We start from the raw sequence: 11,907 nt of genomic DNA, 5'->3' as shown, positions 1-11,907 counted from the left end.
GGTTTGAATAGTAACTCCTTATTATGGGAGATGTTCATTTGGACCAACATGTGACAATTTTTCAAGTAGGGATCATCAACATTTGCTTATTAGACATCATAAAGACTATAAAAATACAAAAGTTAGAAAACATATATCAATAGGGTCCATAGGGGAGGAGTTCCAGTGATCCAATGTCACGGATTTTTTTACATTTTTTTGCGTTTATTTGAGTTTTAATGCACCATACATCATCTAATCATGACAATCCTCATATCTATCAATTCCTCATGCAAAGACGAATAGAAAATGGGGTGGATTGTGTCTGTAGGGTTTATTGTTCAGATTCTATGTAGATTTAAAGTTTTCATTTTTCACAGCCGAAAATCAAGCACGGACACAAAAGATGATACAAAAAATCACATATGGGACAATAATTTGCGTGGGGAACATCAAAATTCCTTTACTAGACACCTTAAGGATTACAAAAAACTAGGTTAAAAAAATATACCTTTCGGGTGCAGGTGAACCCCCCCTTCCTACCCTACTACTACGGGAATGCATGAGAATCGAGTCAGCCGACCTGCTGTATGTAACGGATTTTGAAAGAACTCGTCTTTGAGATGAATGTGTTCTAACGCATTTTTAGTTAATACAATTTTAACATAATAGTACATATTTGACCATTATTTTTTTGACATTATTTTACTTCCATAGGGGAAGCCGAGCTTCTCTTGCAGTCTTAAAGAAATTCCCACAGAAAGACAGTGATATTAAAAGACCAAACTCAGTAGGCTACACATCATATTAATAAACCATACTATGTAGTATGTTTAAAAAATCAGATGAGCCCAGAATATGAACGCAACGTGTGTAATTACACGTTAAGCATTTTCTTACCATATCCATTATAGAAAACGTTTAATGTGGCTGGAAGCAATGAGCTAAATGAGCAATATTCTGGGCTCATCTGATTTTTTTTATAAATAGTACGGTTTATTTTATACATATGGTTTATTAATACGATGTGTACTGAGTTTGGTCTTTTAATATCACTGTCTTAGTACAGTAAGCCACGTTCAGCGTTTTTTTTATAATGTTTTTTTTGGGAGGAAAATGCTTAACGTGTAATTAAACGTGTTGCGTTCATATTCTGGACTCCTCTGATTTTTATACATAGTATGGTTTATTAATATGACGTGTACTGAGTTTGGTCTTTTAATATCACCGTGTTTGTACAGTAAGCTACGTTAAGCGTTTTTCACGTTAAGCGTTTTAGAATGTCTCTGTGCGTGTAACAAGCAAGATGTGCATTTGTAAATCCGGTGAGGCGTGCATTGATTCTTATTAAATTAGTGTTTTTTGACAGTGTCGACTGCAAACGAAGTTGACGATCGCCATCTTCGTAGTGAATGCGCCTAGAGAGAAATGCACATAATGGATTACATAATCAGAGAGTAGCTTTTTTCTTTTCGTTTTGAATTATTTCGTTTAAAGACATTTCAAGCTTTGTGTATTTGATGTATTTCTCATGTCTGTGTGAGGCATACGCTGAGTTTCGGTTAAGTTAGGATGAGATGCGCTCCAGTTCACGTGTAATGCAACTGACCGCGCGGGCGCCTCCATGATTATATTGTCTGTTATCTTTACTTCTTATTTATTAAATCGAGGCAATTGGTGAATGAAAAATTGATTAAAATTAAGATACAATTTATACAAAACGAAATTCACTTTAAAGAAAGGTTTTGTACAAAACAAAACTTAATGAAGTGGTCAAAATCATGTCTGACCCGCGCGCCATGTCTCTCTATATATTGCGCATCTTATCTTACTCCTGCTGTTCACTTTTGATAAATCAATAAATGGAAGAAAATAACATTATAATATTTTAACAAATATAGAAGTACATGCGCTTATTTAATGGCTAGAACAAGCCTACAGATTCTCAATTTGTACAAATTGCTGTACATTCATTTAATTCTGAATTTTGCACACACAAGTTGAAAGGCATTTGTTCAAATCAAGTTCACGGATAATTGTGCGTGCATTTATTAATCATTATGATAGTAAAATCAAAACAAAGTAGGTAATGCTATGTACAAAAAAATCAGATGAGCACAGAATATGAATGCAACGTTTAATTTAATTTTAGGCTATATTAATTTATTAGTATAGGCCTATTATTGTGTTTATTTATGAAATACAATAAGCGTACAAATAAATATCGGAAATGTCGTTCAGTTTTCTAATAGCCTACTATTATTTGATGACAATACATTTGGAAAACAAAATAGTTATTTCTGCTTTTTTTTCTTTTAAACAAAAAAACCAAGCTGCACCCTTATTTAAATTTCGTCTTTTATTCTTAAATAGAATAATGAATGAACGAAAAAGGGGCCTATTTGTAAATCGTTATTGTAAAATAAAAATAGCCTGATATATACAGTGAGGAAAATAAGTATTTGAACACCCTGCTATTTTGCAAGTTCTCCCACTTAGAAATCATGGAGGGGTCTGAAATTGTAATCGTAGGTGCATGTCCACTGTGAGAGGCATAATCTAAAAAAAAAATCCAGAAATCACAATGTATGATTTTTTAACTATTTATTTGTATGATACAGCTGCAAATAAGTAAAAATCAATGTTAATATTTGGTACAGTAGCCTTTGTTTGCAATTACAGAGGTCAAACGTTTCCTGTAGTTTTTCACCAGGTTTGCACACACTGCAGGAGGGATTTTGGCCCACTCCTCCACACAGATCTTCTCTAGATCAGTCAGGTTTCTGGGCTGTCGCTGAGAAACACGGAGTTTGAGCTCCCTCCAAAGATTCTCTATTGGGTTTAGGTCTGGAGACTGGCTAGGCCACGCCAGAACCTTGATATGCTTCTTACAGAGCCACTCCTTGGTTATCCTGGCTGTGTGCTTCGGGTCATTGTCATGTCGGAAGACCCAGCCTCGACCCATCTTCAATGCTCTAACTGAGGGAAGGAGGTTGTTCCCCAAAATCTCGCAATACATGGCCCCGGTCATCCTCTCCTTAATACAGTGCAGTCGCCCTGTCCCATGTGCAGAAAAACACCCCCAAAGCATGATGCTACCACCCCCATGCTTCACAGTAGGGATGGTGTTCTTGTGATGGTACTCATCATTCTTCTTCCTCCAAACACGTTTAGTGGAATTATGACCAAAAAGTTCTATTTTGGTCTCATCTGACCACATGACTTTCTCCCATGACTCCTCTGGATCATCCAAATGGTCATTGGCAAACTTAAGACGGGCCTTGACATGTGCTGGTTTAAGCAGGGGAACCTTCCGTGCCATGCATGATTTCAAACCATGACGTCTTAGTGTATTACCAACAGTAACCTTGGAAACGGTGGTCCCAGCTCTTTTCAGGTCATTGACCAGCTCCTCCCGTGTAGTTCTGGGCTGATTTCTCACCTTTCTTAGGATCATTTAGACCCCACAAGGTGAGATCTTGCATGGAGCCCCAGTCCGAGGGAGATTGACAGTCATGTTTAGCTTCTTCCATTTTCTAATGATTGCTCCAACAGTGGACCTTTTTTCACCAAGCTGCTTGGCAATTTTCCCATAGCCCTTTCCAGCCTTGTGGAGGTGTACAATTTTGTCTCTAGTGTCTTTGGACAGCTCTTTGGTCTGGCCATGTTAGTAGTTGGATTCTTACTGATTGTATGGGGTGGACAGGTGTCTTTATGCAGCTAACGACCTCAAACAGGTGCATCTAATTTAGGATAATAAATGGAGTGGAGGTGGACATTTTAAAGGCAGACTAACAGGTCTTTGAGGGTCAGAATTCTAGCTGATAGACAAGTGTTCAAATACTTATTTGCAGCTGTATCATACAAATAAATAGTTAAAAAATCATATATTGTGATTTCTGGATTTTTTCTTTTAGATTATGTCTCTCACAGTGGACATGCACCTACGATGACAATTTCAGACCCCTCCATGATTTCCAAGTGGGAGAACTTGCAAAATAGCAGGGTGTTCAAATACTTATTTTCCTCACTGAAATTGTCATCGTAGGTGCATGTCCACTGTGAGAGACATAATCTAAAAAAAAAAATCCAGAAATCACAATGTATGATTTTTTAACTATTTATTTGTATGATACAGCTGCAAATAAGTATTTGAACACCTGAGAAAATCAATGTTAATATTTGGTACAGTAGCCTTTGTTTGCAATTACAGAGGTCAAACGTTTCCTGTAGTTTTTCACCAGGTTTGCACACACTGCAGGAGGGATTTTGGCCCACTCCTCCACACAGATCTTCTCGATCAGTCAGGTTTCTGGGCTGTCGCTGAGAAACACGGAGTTTGAGCTCCCTCCAAAGATTCTCTATTGGGTTTAGGTCTGGAGACTGGCTAGGCCACGCCAGAACCTTGATATGCTTTTCTTACAGAGCCACTCCTTGGTTATCCTGGCTGTGTGCTTCGGGTCATTGTCATGTTGGAAGACCCAGCCTCGACCCATCTTCAATGCTCTAACTGAGGGAAGGAGGTTGTTCCCCAAAATCTCGCAATACATGGCCCCGGTCATCCTCTCCTTAATACAGTGCAGTCGCCCTGTCCCATGTGCAGAAAAACACCCCCAAAGCATGATGCAACCACCCCCATGCTTCACAGTAGGGATGGTGTTCTTGGGATGGTACTCATCATTCTTCTTCCTCCAAACACGTTTAGTGGAATTATGACCAAAAAGTTCTATTTTGGTCTCATCTGACCACATGACTTTCTCCCATGACTCCTCTGGTTCATCCAAATGGTCATTGGCAAACTTAAGACGGGCCTTGACATGTGCTGGTTTAAGCAGGGGAACCTTCTGTGGCATGCATGATTTCAAACCATGACGTCTTAGTGTATTACCAACAGTAACCTTGGAAACGGTGGTCCCAGCTCTTTTCAGGTCATTGACCAGCTCCTCCCGTGTAGTTCTGGGCTGATTTCTCACCTTTCTTAGGATCATTGTGACCCCACGAGGTGAGATCTTGCATGGAGCCCCAGTCCGAGGGAGATTGACAGTCATGTTTAGCTTCTTACATTTTCTAATGATTGCTCCAACAGTGGACCAAGCTGCTTGGCAATTTCCCCGTAGCCCTTTCCAGCCTTGTGGAGGTGTACAATTTTGTCTTTAGTGTCTTTGGACAGCTCTTTGGTCTTGGCCATGTTAGTAGTTGGATTCTTACTGATTGTATGGGGTGGACAGGTGTCTTTATGCAGCTAACGACCTCAAACAGGTGCATCTAATTTAGGATAATAAATGGAGTGGAGGTGGATATTTTAAAGGCAGACTAACAGGTCTTTGAGGGTCAGAATTCTAGCTGATAGACAAGTGTTCAAATACTTATTTGCAGCTGTATCATACAAATAAATAGTTAAAAAATCATACATTGTGATTTCTGGATTTTTTTTTTTTAGATTATGTCTCTCACAGTGGACATGCACCTACGATGACAATTTCAGACCCCTCCATGATTTCCAAGTGGGAGAACTTGCAAAATAGCAGGGTGTTCAAATACTTATTTTCCTCACTGTATATATCAGGCATATATAACATATATATAAAATGGACTTTCAAAATAATACGGCGGGCCAGAAAATATTGCTGGCGGGCAGTTTTTGTCCCGTGGGGCGTCTGGTGCCGACCCGTGCTCTGTGACACTCTGACAGCAATGTCTTGTGTGGCTCATAAATGGTTTGAATATATGCTGTTCATGTGTGTCATTAGTCTGTCGGCTATTAAGTTTTTTTAGGCACATGTCACTTACACTATTTGTACTGACTGCAGAGTCTTGAGATTGTTTACAAATTTGTGCCCATATGTACATTTTATGTACTGGTTATTGTTGAATACATGTTTCTAAAATTGTGGTTTATGATGCTTTTGAGTTATTACACCATTTTTTTCCTGACTTTTTTTTAATATTGCTTGTGACCAATAACCAAAATTGCAACAAAAAAAAAACTAAAACGAACACTAAAACTAATAAAAATTAAATAAAACTAAGCATTTAAAAAAAAAAAAAGTAAACTTGCAAACTGTCTTTATAAACTAATTAAAACTAAACTAAATTTGAAAAAGTAAAAACAAAATAAAAATAAGTCAGGAAAAATGCAAAACTATAATAACCTTGTAGGTCAGTTGAAGATCACTTATTGTCTCAGTTTCATTTTAAACTGATTTTCACTAATTTCTGCACTAAGGCAAACCAGGGTTTGTATTTTAAGTCTATAATGCATGCTTAAACAAAACATGTTTATTTTGTTTTCTAATAGGTAAAGAGTTGAAAGAATTTGAAGTACACAAGTTTGACATTTATCATTGGACACTTTAATGTATTAAGTAGTTAAGATGTGGTTTTAACAGTATAAAACAAGTTGTTATACAGAGTAACAATTTTAGCATTAGCATTCAAAAAGTGTTGAGTTTTTAGTTTACAGGTGAACAAGTGATAAAAACATGAAAAAATTAAGCATTAGAAACATTTTTTGTACAAATCTGTGTAGAACAGTAACATTGCTTCATTAAACAAAAAGGAAATGAGCAATTATGTAAAATTGAAAAAAAAAATATATATAGAAAATTGGACCTCAAATTGGATAAATGTGAACTATTTACATACATATTTTACGTTTACTTATAAGTTATTATAGATTAAATAAATCTGAACATGCATTTAAATCAAATAAGCTTTATAAACATTTGTGTAGTGACTGTGGAAAAAGCAATTTTAGCAAATTTGTTTGTTAGTTAAATTGTAAACAAAAAAGTTAGTGTAAATAAAAATGGTTTATAAACATGTAATGCTTTGTGTGTGTTAAAGTGTGTCTGTGTGCTTGTTACACTGTTTTGTGTTTTTTTGCCATGTTCTCTTGTGTGTCGGGCATTTGAGTTTTTTCTTGTGTGTTGGGCGTTTCAGTTTTTCCTTCTGGGATGTCTATTGTTATTGAGGTCAGTTCCAATCACTTTCGCAGATGTCATCTGTGCTTGCTTTGGTTGTGTGTAGGTCTATTATTTGATTATTATCTGTTAATGTGAGTGTGAGTGGGCCGTTTGAGATAAAGTACTCCTCTATGTCCTGACTGTCCATAGTGCTAATGTTGTTGTCTATGTTGATGAACTTTGTAAGCAGTGAATTTGTGATGGAGAGAGAAACTTCCTCATTTTCTCTTTCGATTGTGATAAATCCACTACATTTAGTGATGTAGCTTGTACCTTTACGAAGGATTTTGCATGTTGTGCATTGATGAAAATTGTCATTTTTGGTCAAGCCATGTTGGGCTGTATGACATTTGGGGCACTGCTTTTTTATTGTGATCGCTTCACCAATGATGTCTGCGGTTATTGTGTGTAGTGTGGGTGCAGGACTTTGGGCGTCACTAGTGGTAGGCGGTATTGCAAGTTTTTTGCTCGCAGTCATTCTCCCTGATGGTGACTGTGGAAGTGGAAATATCCATTGTGAAGATGGATGCCTCCAGTTTGGTGATCTGTAATCAAAAAAATAATTGAAGTACAATATGTTAATTGATTAATAACAGTTTAAGTAATAAAGGGAAAAAACATTTGCACAAGCAGAGTTTGGAGATGTATATTATTTTTTATTCTATTAAAATATTCATATATTTATAAAGTAATTGAAATAGTAGAAATGTATAATTTGAGTGAGAAATTGTGGTAATATGCACAATATTGTTATTGCAGGCATTACAAAATACTTGAAAAATATATCTAAATTGAGATTTTTTAAATGTGCATTATTTTCTATCAATTCCTTAAAGGTATTGTGGAGGATTTTGTTTTTCCGGGTGGATCATCAAGACTATTGTTCCTTATAATTGTCAATCATTCTGGTGATATGTTTACGTAAGGCCGTCGTACGTGCTTGTCCCTAGGTGGTTTTGCTTTCTGCGCATGCACACTCTCAGGTGTGTGGTGAGCTACTGTTTCAGCCATTCATTGAAGCTTGCTGTTGTCACCGGGTTTTTTTAAAAATGTCTGAGGGTCGCAAGAGAAAAGGTGTCTACGAATTGTATGACAAGAAGAGAAAGGCGTCTGAAGAAAGAAACAAGATCAGAGTGTTTTGGGGAGAATATTTTACACACTGATGTGCGCTAAAGCACAGGTTGGGCTTCCCAATGATGATTCAGTTGCAAAGTTTTTATTCGACAGGTAAAGTTTGGCATGCTATTTGGGGAAATCCATTTAAAACAGGGATGGGCAACTTCACTCCTGGAGGGCCACTGTCCTACAGAGTTTAGCTTCAACCCTAATCAAACACACCTGAACAAGCTAATCTAGGTCCTCAGGATTACTAGAAAATTACAGGCAGGTGATTTTTTCAGGGTTGGAGCTAAACTTTGTAGGACAGTGAGTGAAGTTGCCCATCCCTGATTTAAAATGACTGCTAGTGCTAGTAAAAGTTAATGTAAGCTATGATTAGCAATGCTAGCCCTGGCACAAGTCACGCACAGCGCAGACATGGTAAACATCTCAATTTGTCTAAAGTACTATTATGACCAAATGGTAAAAGGTATCATGCTGAAATGTTCTAAAACCTTGTGTGTTCATTTTTGATAATTCCAATGTGTTTACCATAGCATTTATTACAGAATTGCAACAAGCTACTTCTCTATTGCAGATCATGTCTCGAGTCCTCACTCAATCGCTCAGTATAAGTAAATAAAATACGGAAGGGCATTTGACATTTTGTCTTGCATGAATGTTTTTGAGTTAGTTTATAATTTGCAACTTGTAAACAGAGTATGCACGAGGAGAACTAGGCTTGTGCATGCTCTCTTGTGCACAGGTTTAATAGGCTTTCACTCTCGGGAGCAGGTAGAGTGTTGCGCATGTGCATTTTTTCAAAAAGTGGAGAGGGCGGTTATTTCCTAAAATATTGGGAAAATCCTGCACTATACCTTTAAAGAATTGTGTATATGCTGCGTAAAGCATGTTTGCAATAGTTTGATGTATACAATGCGCATAGTATAACAATACTCATTGAGCAAACAGGATACTTACACTGATAGACAAGCCAGAGCAGGTGCTTTTTTATATGGAAAATTATTAGCATTTAGATTTGGTTCATTTTATTATTAAATTCAGACAACATTTTATTAAATTCAGATAACATTTTTGGCATTTGTAAATGTAATGGATTGCTGTAGTGCCTCAGTGCAGGTAAATTCATTATGTTTTACATTTATTTCAAGATACAGTGCACTTACCAAAAGGTATTTGCCTCATACATTATATTGATTGATCAGCGTTTTTCAGAGGTCAATCAAATTGCAAGAGAACAATTATTTCACATAATATTATGTTTACTTTAGTAAAGCCATCAATAACCATGATGTTAGTTAACTAGAAAAAATAGTATTTTGTATATATTAATGATTTGAGACAAAAATAATGTCAATTTAATATCAAACTATGTAAATGGTGGGGTAGGCTTTTGAACATGGTCCTAAGTTGTTGCTGGGTGCCTAGGACAGGCGCCACTGGAGAGGCATATTATGTGCGTGTTTTAGTGAAGCGATGTGGAGCTTCTTGCCTGATAGTGGAAACATTGGAACCACAGACCCAATGTTACTGGTCTGAGGCTAATAGCTTGGTATGGCTTGTTTTAAGCCCTGGTTTGCACTGGCTCAAATAGTGGAAATGCGGCTATTGTGTATTTTTTGGCGTATGAGACAATTTAAATAATGTAGACATTTTAAAAAGTAATACAATTATATGCAATGCATTATATGGTGTATAAAATAGGGATGTATCGAATCCAGATTTTTGGGGTTTGGTTGAATATTGAATTCATTGGTTAAGATTTTGCCGAATTTGAAATTGAATACTGAATTGTACTCCCATCCTTAGTCTATTAACAGAGTAAACACATTAATGAAGTAAACAACGCCAACAGCAGTGGATTTTTCATTTTATTTTAACTGTTAAAAAAAGAAAAATGAATAAGCAACATTATGCATTTAACAGCGGTGATGTTGTGCACTGTTTAGGGTCTCTACAACCACGAGCAGGGCTGGTCTGAGACACAAGTGAACTAAGCGCCAGGGGGTCCATCAATTGATTTTATTTTTATTTTTTCAATATAGATAATTTAAAAAGTGACAAATGAATGAATGAATGAATGAATAATTCAAGAAAAGAAAAATTCTGATTTCATGATCAATACACCTGCTACAACTGCTGCTGTGTCTGCCAGTGTTTGAGTCATGTGTATAATCTAGACTTCTTGCCTGCATAGACAATTTGTGGGTGGGGAGACTTCTGTGATGAAAATAGACTTCAACTTTATTTATATGGTTTAATAGTCTTCATTAGGGCCCGAGCACCGATGGTGTGAGGACCCTCTTGGAATTGCTCCGTTTATTATTATTATTAATTATTATTGTTTTCGGTAGGATTATTTATTATTATTAGGGCCCAAGCCCTGAAGGGGCGAAGGCCCTATTGTTTTCGTTAGGATTATTATTAGGGCCCAAGCCCTGAAAGGGCGAAGGCCCTATTGTTTTTGTTAGGATTATTATTATTATTATTATTATTAGGGCCCAAGCCCTGAAAGGGCGAAGGCCCTATTGTTTTCGTTAGGATTATTATTATTATTATTATTATTATTAGGGCCCAAGCCCTGAAAGGGCGAAGGCCCTATTGTTTTCGGTAGGATTATTAGGGCCCAAGCCCTGAAAGGGCGAAGGCCCTATTGTTTTCGTAAGGATTATTATTATTAGGGCCCAAGCCCTGAAAGGGCGAAGGCCCTATTGTTTTCATTAGGATTATTTATTAGGGCCCAAGCCCTGAAAGGGCGAACTGGCAGCAGGAAGTGTGTCACTTTCAAAATGCTTTGAATTCACCCTCTTATTTTTACCCGATTTGCTTCAAATTTTATGTGTATAATGTAGACACAAGGCAGATGTAGACCTGTGAAAGGATTCTTGATATCTTAGATACTGTTGTCGTGGCAATGCATCAAACTTTAATATTCTTTTCGGATGCTTTTGAGACTCTTATCATGCTTGAAAATGCATGAAACTCGACAGACACATCACATTTATTATCCAGTAGACATGTGCAAAGTTTCAGAAATGGGCGTGGTGAGGGGGCTCAGTAGCGCCACCTTTAGTCAAAAGTGGGGGGGTTAGTTTTATCAACAGCAACAAAACTTGGTATGTGTATTGTTCTCATCAAGACGGACAACTTTCTAATTTACAGTAACTAGCTCAGACCAAGAGGAAGAGAGATATTTTGGTTTGAATGTGGATTTTCTGGAGAATTTTCTCTCCCTCTCTCTGTGTCTCTGTGTGTGTGAGGGGAGGGGGGGATTTGACTATTGCTTTTATATTGTTAATCAAGGTTTCAGGGGCTTTTGGGGTCCTTAACGTGCTCAAAAACTCTTGAAACTTTGCACACAAGTCAGAACCCCCTGGCATCAGGGCCGGGCTGAAGCTGGTACCCGGGCGTGGCAGGGGGGCTCAACAGCGCCCCCTTGAACTGGGTCTGAAAACTTAGTCCATAGATCAAACACGCTTGCATGAATTAATATGAAACTCGGTACACATATAGATCTCATCGGGCCGAACATCTTTTCCCCGGTCAAGTTTTACGCCAGCCCAACAGGAAATCAGCTATTATGGGTTGTTTGGAAAACGCTTGCTGTGGAATGCGAAGTACTCCTCCTAGAGAATTCATCCAATCCCCACCAAACTCGGTGTGCATGAAGTCAAGTCATTGAGGATGCTAAATTGCGCAAGGATTTTTGATATCTCGAACGGTTTGGCCGTGGCGAGGAAACGAATTGATGGCGAGAAAAGAGAAACACGAAGCGGTATAACTTCTGCATACATTAACTGATCTTGATGAAACTTCACCAGTGTGTTCGTGGTAAGAGGCCGAT

At 37.5% G+C, this 11,907-nt stretch overlaps 1 long non-coding RNA gene across 2 annotated transcripts in view; it reads right to left on the bottom strand.

Moving 5' to 3' along the window:
• Positions 1-6,413: 6,413 nt before the first annotated feature.
• LOC311089700 overlaps positions 6,414-11,907 on the bottom strand; it is a 40,184-nt gene continuing 34,690 nt past the window's right edge. For both annotated transcript variants that reach the window (XR_014607744.1, XR_014607745.1), the window contains exon 4: positions 6,414-7,489. This is a non-coding gene — a long non-coding RNA (uncharacterized lncRNA). The remainder of the gene's footprint in view (positions 7,490-11,907) is intronic.

The sequence above is a fragment of the Abramis brama genome (assembly GCF_963993115.1).
Source record: "Abramis brama genome assembly, chromosome: 9".
Lineage (NCBI taxonomy): Eukaryota > Metazoa > Chordata > Actinopteri > Cypriniformes > Leuciscidae > Abramis > Abramis brama.
Note: the sequence above shows the minus strand (reverse complement) of the source record. Positions and strands in the feature narration are given on the sequence as shown.